At 36.7% G+C, this 13,564-nt stretch overlaps 1 protein-coding gene across 2 annotated transcripts in view; it reads left to right on the top strand.

Annotated features, from left to right (window-relative positions):
• Positions 1 to 29: 29 nt before the first annotated feature.
• The window catches only part of PCMTD1 (protein-L-isoaspartate (D-aspartate) O-methyltransferase domain containing 1), a 76,657-nt gene continuing 63,122 nt past the window's right edge, over positions 30 to 13,564 (top strand). The window contains exon 1 of one of the 2 annotated variants that reach the window (XM_058275522.1): positions 30 to 320. The gene's annotated coding sequence lies outside the window, so the exon portion shown is untranslated. The remainder of the gene's footprint in view (positions 321 to 13,564) is intronic. The other variant, XM_004479838.4, reaches the window with a different exon arrangement.

Below are 13,564 nucleotides of genomic sequence, written 5' to 3'. Positions count from 1 at the left end.
CTTTGTCAGGCCTCGCGTTGTTTGGGCCCGGAGGCGGGGCGAGCCCGGAGGGGGGCGTGCCCAGGCCGTGCTGTTTTGGGCGTCCTCAGCCCGGCGGCCCTCGTGCCCGCGGCGAACTGCGCATGCCCAGGCCCCCGACGGTCCTCAGGCCGCGACGGTCGGGCATTCCCCGTGGTTCCGGCCCGCCCCTCCCCCGGCGGCGCGGCGGGCTGTTGTGGCGGAGGCTGGCAGCTGACTACCGCGGACCCTGCGGAGCCCTAGCGCCTGGATCTGCGCACCGCTCGGCGGGCCTGACTGACCCCGCCGGGCGACCCCCGTAGGTAAGGTCGCCTGCGGACTGCGGGTCGTGCGGGTTGGGGCCGTCGGCGTGCTTGGGCGGGGGCGGGGGAGCTGAGGGGAACTTGGGAGACCGACGCTCGGGGCTGAGGATAGCGGGGGGCTGAGGGGGTGGGGGTCCGAGGGCTGAGGGAGTGCGGGAGACGGGTGCTGCTGGGGAGTTGAGGATTTGGGGGGCGGGTGGAGGGACCAACCGAGGGGGGCTGAGGAGCCGGGGGGCAGAAGGGGTCGGGCGAGAGCTGGAGCGGGGGCGCCAAGTCCTTGGGCCCGGCCTGCGGCTCCGAGCGGGGGCTGCGGACCGCAAACTCCGGGATGCTGCCCCGACAGACGCCCGCGGGTCTCGTAGGACCTTCTCAGACCCACCCCGGGACTTTGTGTTGTTTTGATGTTAAAGGAAGAGAGTCAGACCTACGTGGGCTCGGGGAAACCTTGGGGGCTGGGGCTGGGAAGGGATTTAAGAGGTTAGAGAGGGCGCTAACCTTTACTTTCTTTTTGTTTGAGCGCCTACTACTGTTTGTGTTAAGTGCGGTGCCGGATTTGGTACTTAGGTACTTCCAAAACTCCCATTGGGAAGACCCGTGAGTTGAGCCAGAGGGAGTAATTTTGCAAATTCGACTTTAAAAAACAAACAGACCAACAATAAAAGCCAACTTTTATTACTGTGTTTTTGTGTGACCCTTTCTAAAAATGGAGAAATACTACCTGTGTTTTAAAAATTACAAATAAGAAGCAGTTTGGTCCGTAAGAGAACGTATTGCTTTTAGCAGTAATTATTTCCCCCTAGTTATTATTGTTTTTAAAATTTCTAAAGTACTATGGGCTCTTTACGAAAAAATTAAGAAGCCAAACAAGGCTTCGAAAAGCGGTGTGTTAGCCATTCAGATTTTTCTTCTGTCCATATAATGAGTCTGTTTTAAAAACAAAATTGTGGTCATATATTCTATATCGTTTTATTAGTCAAAATATCTAAAGCATTTCCCTCCATTTCATTACATACCTTATTTTTAAAGACTATATAGCTATCTATGTATTTAACGCTATGCTGAAAATTGTCTCCAGTTTTTCGATAATCAGTAGTTTTAAAAAAGAGCTGTGAACCAGTACATTAAAGGGCGTAGTAAAACTTTGAGACTATGGGAGGCCAGACGTGGGTGCTTTTCATATTAAGCAAGTTGAGTAACATGTTTACACAGAATTTAATGGTATCTTATATGAGGCTTGTATGACTTCATAAAGCAGCCTACTAAAATTATTTATTTATTTAGTGCCTTTTTCAAAGGAAATCTAAATTCCCTAGGGTCAGTTGAAAAAATTCAATTCCTTAAACATGTACTGGCTGACCTGTGAAGAGGTAAGGCCAGAGGCTCACTAGTTTGTATTTCAGACAACAACAAAAAAGCACCCAGGGATTAAATATTTTGATATGTAAGCCACAGGGAGTAAGCTGCAGTGGAAGGATGATATTAGACTGCTTACTATAAAATAAAAAGGCTAGTGAATCCCTATTACATTGTGCCTTTCTCTGTGCAAAAGAACTGGAGGCTTTGCTGATTTAATTACCGACTTGGATTTATAAAAAATGTACTGTATTCAAAACTCTGTGTAGTCGCTAGTGAAAACAGAACTGTGTAATATAACCATAAAAAACAATCTGGTTTCTAAACACTTATAGCCTGAATTCTTAGGCTAAGTTGTGTGGCATTTTATTATTTGGGGAATTGTGTTTAAAAGGAACCAAAAATAACCTTGGCATTTCAGTTACCCTTGTTGATAATAATATGCTCTTTCTTATGTAAAATTCTTACAGTGACATAAAACCCTCTACTGTAGATTAATAAACAGAGGCTCTGAGAGGTAACTGAATCGCTCAAGATCCATTGGCTTTTTAGTGGTTGTCCTTGCAGTATTCTGAAGGATGCTTAAATCAAGAACCTTTTCTTACTCTGCCATGCTACCTTTCATTAATAAATACTGCTTGATAAAGTTGATCTTAGAATTTCCTCCTCCTCTTTGAAAGGTTTTTTGAAAATAGAGACATGAATATAGTCATGGTTTGAAAAATAATCTGAAGGATAAATAGTGTGAAATTATAATGGTATCATTTTAGATGAGGTATCTGGTTGTTTATTAAAATATTAAACTTGACTTGATGCTGTTAATCAGGAAGATGAGAGATCGAGTTAATCACTCTGCTTGATGCCATGGTAAATTTGGATATTGTAATGAATTGTAATTTCTCAGGTGCTTATTCCTTATAAACTTGGATGGATAACCTCATTTCCTGAAACTTTTTTTTATGAACCCAGTTGAATACTTTGTAAATTAATATGCTAAAAAGAATACAAAGGGGGCCTTTAAAAGTCTGAAAAGATTAAAATGTGCTTATTTCAATTTTGGTATTTTATAGCCCCTTAAAAATGTACCATGACAACTTAATATGGTATGTGTCATAATATTATGGAATATTAATCTGTTTTAGTTTTCCAGCAGATGTGACAACTGAAACATGGCAAATACTGAAGTTAATAAAGTATGATCAGTACTTTGCATTTGAGAATAAAATGACATACAGGAAAATATTTGAGCTTTTATTCTTGGCAATTTTTAAGTATGGTAACTGAATTTATATCCAAGTGGTATATCTTAGTCATTGATTTCCTTTTGGACAACTTATACTGCATGATAATAGGTTTTATTGTTGTGGGATATAAAAATACTTAGCACCAGAAAGATCTCTCTAGAGTGTTACAAATTACTGAGAGTTACGAATTACTGAGCTTTGCTATTGGAAAAGGGAGGTAGATGAGTAGGGGAAGCAAATGCTATGTGTGTGTGCATACCTTCTTAAAAATAAGAGATCTTATTGCTAATAGGAAGAAATAGAAAGTTTATTTTCCAATTTAACTGGAAGATACTTTTGGGGGACATGTTCACAAGTAGCTATAAAGAAATAAACTATTTAAATCCTTTGAATGATACCAAAAAAAAAAAAATATCCTGAGTTAAAATCTAGTTGGGATTTAAAAAAACTCATTTGTGTAAAATAACTTTTGTGGATTTGCATAAAGGGCCTTTCCCCTGGTAGTTGTGTTTCCTTTGCCTGTATTGGAAAACTCATTCTTAGGACTCAGCTCAAGTCATATTATGTTTGTGAAGCCTTTTCTGGCTCCTTTGTACCTTCTACAGTTATTATACTGTTGTATTGCAACTTCTCACTTTTTTTTTTTCTTCCTACTAAGACTTAGCCACTGAGGACTGAGGACACTCTGTTCATCTTTTCATCAAGTAGGACACTTTTTGGCAGGACATAGGCATTAACATGTATTTGCTGAATGAGCACTTTATGAAGATTTTTATGGAGAAAATGAGATCCAAACTATGTTAGTTTGGATATACTCACTTTGTATTGGTCATTGGACAGTTGTTGACCATAGGGCAAATGAGGTGTGGTGGAAAGAACATGCCACTAGCCTTTGTGTAACCTTGAGCAGTCAAACTAATAGGGTGTCAGTTTCTTCATCTTTAAAACAAGGGAGGGAGCATTAGACAATGTATTCAGCGAGGAGCCATGTCACTGCTGCCATGTTCAAAAAACTCAGTCTCTGCCTTCAGGGTTATGGATCTCTTAGATCTAATAGATCTCTGATCTATTCCCAGTTTTATAAATATTGTATGTAAGTGGTAATTTAAAGGGAATACATGAATTTTCTTAACTAGGGAATGGAGAAGGAGAGAATTACAGATAAGCAAGGATCTCCCTTTTACCTTTTTAGGAGTGAGAGAAGTGGGAGCATCTAGTAAAGACAAAAGAAGATAAAATAGAGGGGAGAACATCTGAGAATAGCTGTCATAGTAGACAAAGGGAGAGGGTTTCCTGAAAGAGTGGGTGATCAGTAGAGTTATATGTATAGATGAATGTCAAGGAAGATGAGAACTTAAGAATTATACTTTTTGAGCTTTGGAGATACTAAAAAAATATCTAATTATAATTATTACCTGTTAGCTGTGTCCTGCTGGGGGTTGAGTTAGAATAATTAATACTCTTCCATAACTTGCAGTCTCTTTTAAAACTTTTATAATCACATTTTTGCAAGTCACTTCAGTTTATAATCTAGAATTGCAATGAGCATCTGAAGAACTGTGGTGTATCAAGTACCTTAAAATCTGTCTCTTTCACAGTTAAAGATCTCCAATTCTTTCTTTCCACTGAGTTTGTTCATTTTTCTCATCTTCCCTCCTAAGTATGGGTATTAATTTAGGATTAGTTATCATCTCCCTTTTTAGAGCTTTATTCTCCCTCTTTGCTGAGGTTCCCAGTTGTGTGCCACCAACTTTGTTTTCTTTCTTATGCTTTAGACTTACCTTTCATATTCTCCTTGATAAAGTCTTTACTTGGCTGTCATTTTGTTATGTTGAATAATATATTCAGAAATAAACTTCTTTTCCATTGCAAATTTAATTTTTCTTCCCTTGTTTCCTTGTTTATATTAATGACCATAACATTCTTTTAGTCATCTAGGCTCAAAATAAAAAGGTCACTTTTGATTCTTCACTCTCTTCTTTTCAGAAATAATTTTTTTGTCATTTTATTTGCATTGTGCTTTCTGATTCTCCTGCTTCATTTCTATTCTTCCAGCAATCGTATATATTTTTTTTTTACTTTTTTTTTTTTTATTGATTTTGTAATAATATTACATTAAAAATATATATGTGAGGTCCCATTCAACCCCACCCCCCCCCACCCCACCTCTCCCCTCCCCCCCCAGCAACACTCTTTCCCATCATCATGACACATCCATTGGATTTGGTAAGTACATCTTTGGTCACCTCTGCACCTCATAGTCAATGGTCCACATCATGGCCCATACTCTCCTCCATTCCATCCAGTGGGCCCTGTGAGGATTTACAATGTCTGGTGATTGCCTCTGAAGCACCATCCAAATCGTATATTTTTAACTCTGCCTCTATTATTAACAAGTTGCATCTCTAGTTTTTAGGTCTTACCATACATAATGCATATCAAATTTAGGACTATGAAATTGTCCTAAATGAAGCTATGACCATATTGTTTTACTTGCCTCATACAGAAACAACAACAACAACAACAACAACAAAAAGCCACTTACTGCTCCTTTTTTTTTTTTTTAGGAGGAACCGGGAATTGAATTTGGGAAACAGGCGCTCAACCACTGAGCTATACCCAATCCCCTCATAATAGTTTTTTGTTGATAGATGCTCTTATTCCGTTTTACTTCTGTATAATCTTGAATGTAGCATTTCAAAAAGGTGAGGAAATTGAGACTTTGCAAGTCTGGAGGAATTATTATATGTAAATAGTCCTTGCTGCTAATTGAGAATTTAGTATATCTTAGTGGTGGTGAAACATTTGGGATTTCTTTTTAAAATGCTTTGTTCATGATTATAAGATAGTGAAACATTCTCAAATTAACCAGTTTTTCATTCTGTCTACCCTCAACTTTATAAAGTATTAATCACAAATACTTGTTTGAAGATCTAAGTATTAAGCAAGTATAAAACAATTCATTGATTTTAAAAATAGGTAATATATCCACTTAGTTCAAATTTTAAGTGATACAAAACATATATAAAGTGAAAATGACTCCCTTCTCAGCTTCCCAGTTATCCTACTGGAAGGTAGGAACTCTTATCTTCAGAGTGATATACTCTGAAGTTAATATAAAGAAGTTAATATTTTTTGTGTATACAAGTAAATATGAATTTTCCTTTTATTTAAAGAGGTACTTTGCAGAAAGTTTTTCACAAGTATTTTTCACTTCAAAATATCTTTAATACCATTCCATATCAGTAGATGAAAAGCTTTTTCATTCTTTTAAAAAATTTTTATGCAGCCTCCAGTAGATGCTTATATGTAGCAACAACTATGGCTTGTTATGTATATACTGTACTTTATTTAACCGTATTCTCTACTGATTGACATATATATTGCTTCTAGTTTTTTACTCATAAGCTTTGAGGAAACTCTTTGAAGGGAGAGACGTAGAAAGGAGAAGTTCTTCCCTGGTAGGGGAAAATAAAGTTTGAAAGCTGAAAGGGTTGTTTCTTGTTGGGGGGGTGAAATGGGTTCCTTTTCAGACCTGATGATTAATAGATATGTGAATGGAAGAATGGTGGAATCATGCAGAGACTCTTGTCGGAATTCATTATTGACAACCGAATTGGAAATGAGAAAACTGAAAAATCTCAAATAATTGATTGCTAAAAGAAAAATTGCCTTCCATACTTGTATTAGTTTATTTCTGTTTGTTTCTATGGGGAAATATTTTTGGACTCCTAGATCACAAAACTAGGAGCATGTTTTTCCTTTTATTCTAGTAATAGCTTTTATGATAATGTCTTAATTATTGAAATAAAGATATGTGGAAGGGGAGGGATAGAAGCTACATTACAAAGGGATCATATAGAAGAGTGGGGATTGCGGTGATGATGGGAAGCTGTTTCTAAGACCATTTATCGGCTTTGAGCAAGGGGCAGCATTGCCAGTGTTTAGAAATTACGTGCTTAGAAATGATAGAAACTGTCTTGGAGACTGTGGACTCTTGTGAATTTAACATAGAGAACTGTTCAAGGGATAAACTAAAATCCCTGTGTATCATATTGAGGGAAACGTCATGACCTACAATGCAGTATATTTTATGTGATTGTAAATTTTTTAAATTGTAAAAGTATTCCATGTTAAAAACAAGATTTAAACTACTGAAATAAAGGTAAAGTCCTCTTCCTCAGCAAACTCCCCTATCCGTGAAGGTTATTTGTGTAATGGTTTTTAAGTTTGGTGTGATCCCTTCACACTCTTACACATGAACAAAAATAATGTTTGTCTATGTTAAGAATGTTAGGAGAAGCCTATTACATAGCAAGTAAATTGTAAGAATAGTAAAGTCAGAATCTTATTGAGTAACAAGTAAACAAGATGATGAAATACAAGGTAAATATTTAATGTTCTTTGATTACTTCAGCCCAAGGATGCTATAAATATAAAGTATTATATAAACTGAAATAGCTACTTAGTTTCTGTAGGTGATCTATCAGGTTATGTATAACAAGTCATTTTCTTCCCAAGATGTACTTAACTTTTTTAGTAGTAGTACATGATTTACTAAATAGTGATATATTATTTTTTCTTTGTCATTTTCCAGTCATTTTATTCAAAATAAGAGATTTGAAGGTTATTTTTTTCTGATAGGTATCCAAAAATTAGTTTTTAGCTTCTTAGGTATGCAATTTTTAATTTTTATTTTATTTTTTGGCGGTACTGGGGGTTGAACCTAAGACATCGTTTATGGGAAGCAAGCGCTCATCCATTTAGCTTCATCTGCTTCTTAGGAGGTACTGGGGATCGAACCCGGGATCTTGTACGTGGGAAACAGGCTCTCAACCACTTGAGCTATATCCGCTCCCTGCAGTTTCTTTTTATGATGGTACTTCGTTTGCTACCTAAGTCTATGTGTTTTGGATTTTGCATTTACCCCATTGCTGTACACGTATGATTCTCTTTTGCTCTATTACATAAACTTTACTAGACATACTGTGGACATAATAAGTAAACTTAATTATCTTTGTAGTCTTCTAATGACTAAGTGGATATTTTAGTTCCTGGTCAGTCTTTTTTTTTTTTAATTGTATGATTCCATTTTCTGGTAGGTCTTGATACTCAAACATAAGAGCAGATTTTGGAACAAATGAAGGTAGTCATCACAACTTTAGTTTCAAGGAAAGTCTAGCAGGGGTCTGTAGTGATTTAGCAAATACTATAAATTCCATCCTGAAAGAAATACTTGAAATATTTCTAAACCATTTTAATGGACTTGACTTTTTTCCTGCAAATAGAATATTTGAATTTTTATTTTTTTTATGAACCAGAGAAATTACTTAAAAATGGAAAGATTTAGTCTTTTCTGTAGTGACTTATGTAAATATTTGTTTACTATAACTGTTCATGAAATTGGTTTGGTTCTAAAGAAATGGTAGAAAAGTTTCCATGGACTAACATAAGTTCAACCATCTCATTGGTTTGATAAAAGACTCTATGTAAGTTTTCTTTTTCTCCTTCAGTTATCAGTATTTTTGTCACTGATTTATCACTGATTTTATTGTACCTAGATAGCATTTAATAAAGCAAACTCAGTCCACACTAATAAATGAGTATGTATACATATATACATATATCATACCTATGTGTGGATATCTGTTGTGCTCACCTCCAGGAGTCACCATTCATGTGAATACAGTACTAATGACTTTTTTCTGTACTGTTCCAGGGACAGTTAACACTGTTTTCTATGTGACTGGTGCTTCTAGGAATTGTGGAATACGAGACCCTGATACCTTTGGTGTTCTAACATTTTCACATTTTTATATAACTTTCAGTTTGCTTAATTTTCACAAGTCTTATCAGAGAGTCAGGCAAACCTGTGTTATTATTTCCATTTTATAGATACGTGAACTGAGACTCAAAGTTACTTCATATTTCTTAATGTGCTTTTCAGCTGTAAAGTGATGATGTTAGAGTCAGTGATCTACACTGTTAAGGACACAGGGTTTGGTATATCAAATTCCAGTTGTGCCTCCTAGTAGCTCTGTAATTGTAAGCAAGTTACCTAATCACTTTTCTTGTTTCTCATCCTGAAAAATAATTTTGTCATATGGAGTTTTGTTAAGATTAAATGAGTTAAGGTACGTTAAGCAGCCCAAAGTTTTTTATAGTAAGTGCTCAGTTAATGATATTGCACTAATAATCAGTAGTTAAGGTGATATTATTTTCGGAGTCTTATTCTGGTTTTCAGAGATTATGATATGAAGCAGTGTTTGGAAGATAGGATCTAACAACATCAGTGGCCTTTTAATTTGTGGCCAAACTTGGACCAACATCACCATGAAGATCGTAGGCATTGAGGCAGGAAGGGAAAAAAGAAAAGCCTGGCAAGGACAGTGATTGCTCCATAGTCAGGACAGGCTGTGGGATAACATTAGACCCAACATAGTTGTATGTGATAGAAAGCAAATTTGAATCATCTAGTAACACTAAAAGAAATGAGAAATTACTGCATTTCATTGGTACTTCCTTGACATATTATTATCACTAATATTCCTCTTATTGGCTCTGAACCACCAAGAAATGGTTGAACTGTGGCGGGTATCCTCTAAGTCTATAGAAGGACTTCCATTAATTAATTAATTAATTTTTACAAACAAATTTTATTGATAGTCTATTAATAAAATATAAATCCACCCAAAGTGTACAATCATTGCTATTTGGTATAATCACATATTTGTGCATTCATCATTTCAGTCAATCATTACAGCATTTTCGTTATTCCAATAATAATAAAAAACACAGACAAAACACTCATCACTTCTCAATATCTCTATGCTTGCCCTGCCCTGCTGTACATAGCTACTATTCTGTTTCCGTCTCTGGTTTATTTGTATTTTTATTTTGTGAAAACAGTCTTGTATATGCAGTATTACCCATATTCACATTTCAATGAAGGAATGTATTTTTAGTGTTCCTTCTAGTAATATACATGCCCTTAGAAGTTCCGTCTTAACTACTGTCATACCCATGTAATAGCTCTGCTAGTTAAAACACGATGATGTGCTTTCACCATTTCTATTCATTTGCAAAGATTTACAAACAATCTTTTTACCAGTTTTGCACAGATTAACTCTCAGTTTTCCATACTCTATCCTCCTCCTATTTTCTGGTGACTATTAATTCCATGAGTTTATGCAATATATTTGGTTTATAATTGCACAATCGTACAGTATTTGTCCTCTTGTGTCTGGTTTGTTTCACTCAACATAATGTCCTCCAGCTTTATCCATGTTGTCGTATGCTTCACAACTTCACTTTTTCTTACAGCTGCATAATATTCCATTTTGTGTATGCACCACAATTTGTTTATCCATTCATCGGTTGATGGACACCTAGGTTTCTAACTGAGAATCTGCTTATTTTAAGTATTCCATATCAGGGAGAGCATACAGTATTTGTCCTTTTGTCTGGCTTATTTCACTCAACATGGTGTCTTCATTGCTTATCCATATTGTCTCATGAATCAGATATTCCTTTTTATGGCTAAATAATATTCCATTGTATGTTTATACCACATGCTTATCCATTCATCTGTTGGTCAACACTTGGGTTGCTTCCAACTCTTGGCAGTTGTGAATAATGCTGCTATAAATATCAGTGTGCAATTACCTGTTTCAGATCTGTATTAGTCAGCCTAAGGGGTACTGATGCAAAGTACCAGAAATCTGTTGGCTTTTATAAAGGGTATTTATTTGGATAAAAGTTTACAGTTACAAGGCCCTAAAGAGTCCCAACTCAGGGTACTATAAGAGGTACTTTCTCACCAAAGTCAGCTGACACATGTTGAAGCAAGATAGTGGGTGAGCTCTGCCTGGTCTCTCCTTCCTTCTTCCTCTTAAGGCTCCATGGCCCCAGCTTCTTTGGACCTCAGCTGTAGCCTGGCATAGAACTCATTTCCTTCTGGGCCTTCTCAGGTGCTCAGCTGCTCTGTTTTCTTCAGCTGCAAACCATTGGGTGAGTGGTTCATCTCTCTTGCTGGGGCTTTAGCTGTTTTAGCCTTCTCCTTTCTGTCACATGGCAGGCCCAAAATGACCAAGTTCTCTCATCTTCTGTATGTCTTCTTTAGTGTGTTTCCACTTATATCAACCCACCAAGTGGGTGAGGACTCAGCCAGAGTCATACCCTACTGATGTGGGCAAATCAAAGACCTAATCTTAATGGTTAATTTAATTAAGACAAGTCAGCTGAATCTAATGCATTCAAAGTGTATTACACGCAGAGTTATAGATAAGTTTACAAATATAATATCTCTTTTTGGGATTCATAAATCTCAAACTACCACAAGACCCAACTTTTAATTCTTTTGGTTTCATATCTAGAAATGGGATTGCCCAGGTCATTTGGTAATTCTGTACCTAACTTTCTGAGGATTTGCCAAACTGTTTACACAGTGACTGCACCATTTTACAGTCACACCGACAAAGAACAAGTTTTCCCATTTCTCTATATTTTCTCTGATACCTGTTGATTTCCTGTTCTGTCCTTAATATCCCTAATTCTGTCAGGCAATTCAAATCTGCTCTTATATGCCTCTGATATATTTTTTATCCTTTGTGTCTTTTCATTCCTATAAGCTATGTTACTTTTCTTTGCAGGCTTTCAAATTGTTCTTTATGCTCACCCAGTGCTGTCTTAATATTCTTTATCTCTTTAGTCATATTTTCTTTCAATTCTTTTGAGTTGATTTAGGAGATTTGTATGATTATCACTGATTAATTGTCTTAAGTCCTATATCTTGTCAGGGTATTTGGTTTGTTTCTTTGGGTCATCCCTTCCCATTTCCTAATATGGCTTGTAATTTTTTGCTGATGTCTTGAATTTACTCTGATGGTCAGTTTCTTTCTTGCCTAGTAGTTTTTTTATTTTTTATTTTTTTTTAATAGCTCTTGTTTGATTTTTGGTTCAATTTATTCTGAATCTTTAAAATTACCAACTTAAGTTATCAAATTCAGGCCAGGGATTCATTAAAGGGATGCAGATTTTCTCTCAGGAGCTCGTGTTAAAGAGAAACCTAAATGTAGTTTTCTCCCTGCAGTTTCTTGGACTGCCAGCAGATGGTGTTCATCAGTGAACCTTTCCAGGGAGGTGTTTCTTTCAACCTCTGCTTTTCTGTTTCTGGTCTGGCCAGAGCCAAGATTCAAAGCAGGCTGTGCTGTCTGAATTCATGGAAGAGAAACCACTCTTGGTCCTCTAATGCATTCTCTCTCTTCCCTTGTAACAGCTGACAGGGATGAAAATGTCTGTTGTCCTCTCAGTTGGCTGCAGTGAGCCGGGGGCTTTATCCAGGCTTAATGTTGTGAGGGTGGGGATGGGGCCCTTCCTGGCTGCCTCGGGGTTTAGGGGGTTTAGTAACTCAACCGTTTGTTGATTTGAGTTCTTTGTCTCTCGCCCTCCTGGGAGTTGTGTAGCACTGTCCTTGCTGCTGACGCCCAAAGCAGTTTGTTTGGATATTTTTTTTTCTTACTTTTTTTTGTCTTTATTTTTCTTAATATTACATTAAAAAAATATGAGGTCCCTATATGTCCCCCACCCGCCTTGGTCCATTGTTTCTGTGAAAGAGTTGAGCCCTGCCTGTCTAGTCCAACACCATCTTCCCAGAACTCACATTAATTTATTTTTATTCTTTGGAACTTAAAGAGTTATCTTTCATTTATCTGTAACATTAATTGTTTTTATTGTCAATGGTACAAGATAAAAATCATTTTGGTAAGCTTAAATATATATTATTTCATTTGATTCTTAAAACTGACTTTGTTCAGTTTTACTGCAGTAAGTTAAGGGCCATGAGTTCAGAGCTTCATAAATATTTTTGATGCTGGGCATTCTTTTCATTGTTACCCTGAAGCTTATTTATAAAGGCTTTTTATTTCTAGGTTCACTATAACCTTGCTTCCTTTCATATCCTTTAGTGCCTTCTGTTGTGTGAAAGCATTACTACAATCAAGTCCTGCTCCTAAATGCCTAATATTATTTTGGCTAGTGTGTCTTTCCATTCACACAAAAAACATTTAACCTCTGGAGAATCTATTTTTAAATGGGTGCTCCTTCTTGAGGCCAACCTGGAATCATATAACATTAAAATTTGGACAATTATGAATGAGGTGCATATATCCCAAGAGGTATCAAGAAAACAACACCATCATTTGGTGATCTGACTCATACAGAACCTGATTTTGTAAGTTTTCAGAATGAATCTGCATGATAACTATCTGCTGTCCAGAATGTAACGCCAGGAATTAGACAGGACAAGGCCCTAGCATTCTATTAAAGTTTAAAGTTTTTATATAAGCAAAATTTCTCTCATTGTTGTAAGATCATAGAAATGCTGAAAACTTTTCATGAAACTGCTCAAGGGTTAGGAATGAACATACATTTCATTTTACAAGAAGAAAATGATTGCATGGCTTTAATAACCAAAGCAAAAGTTGATGGTTGGGTTTGTTGCACTGTGTCTAGTTGGTACTTAAACTTGAGTTTCAAGGTCTTCATAAAGATTTTGTATACTTGACCTGTATGGTTCAGTTACTGTTTTAGTTGGATGACTTTGGGCTGTCTTAAGAATGTGACCATTGTTTTTAACATCTGTAAGAG

This window comes from Dasypus novemcinctus, chromosome 14 (assembly GCF_030445035.2).
Source record: "Dasypus novemcinctus isolate mDasNov1 chromosome 14, mDasNov1.1.hap2, whole genome shotgun sequence".
Lineage (NCBI taxonomy): Eukaryota > Metazoa > Chordata > Mammalia > Cingulata > Dasypodidae > Dasypus > Dasypus novemcinctus.
Note: the sequence above shows the minus strand (reverse complement) of the source record. Positions and strands in the feature narration are given on the sequence as shown.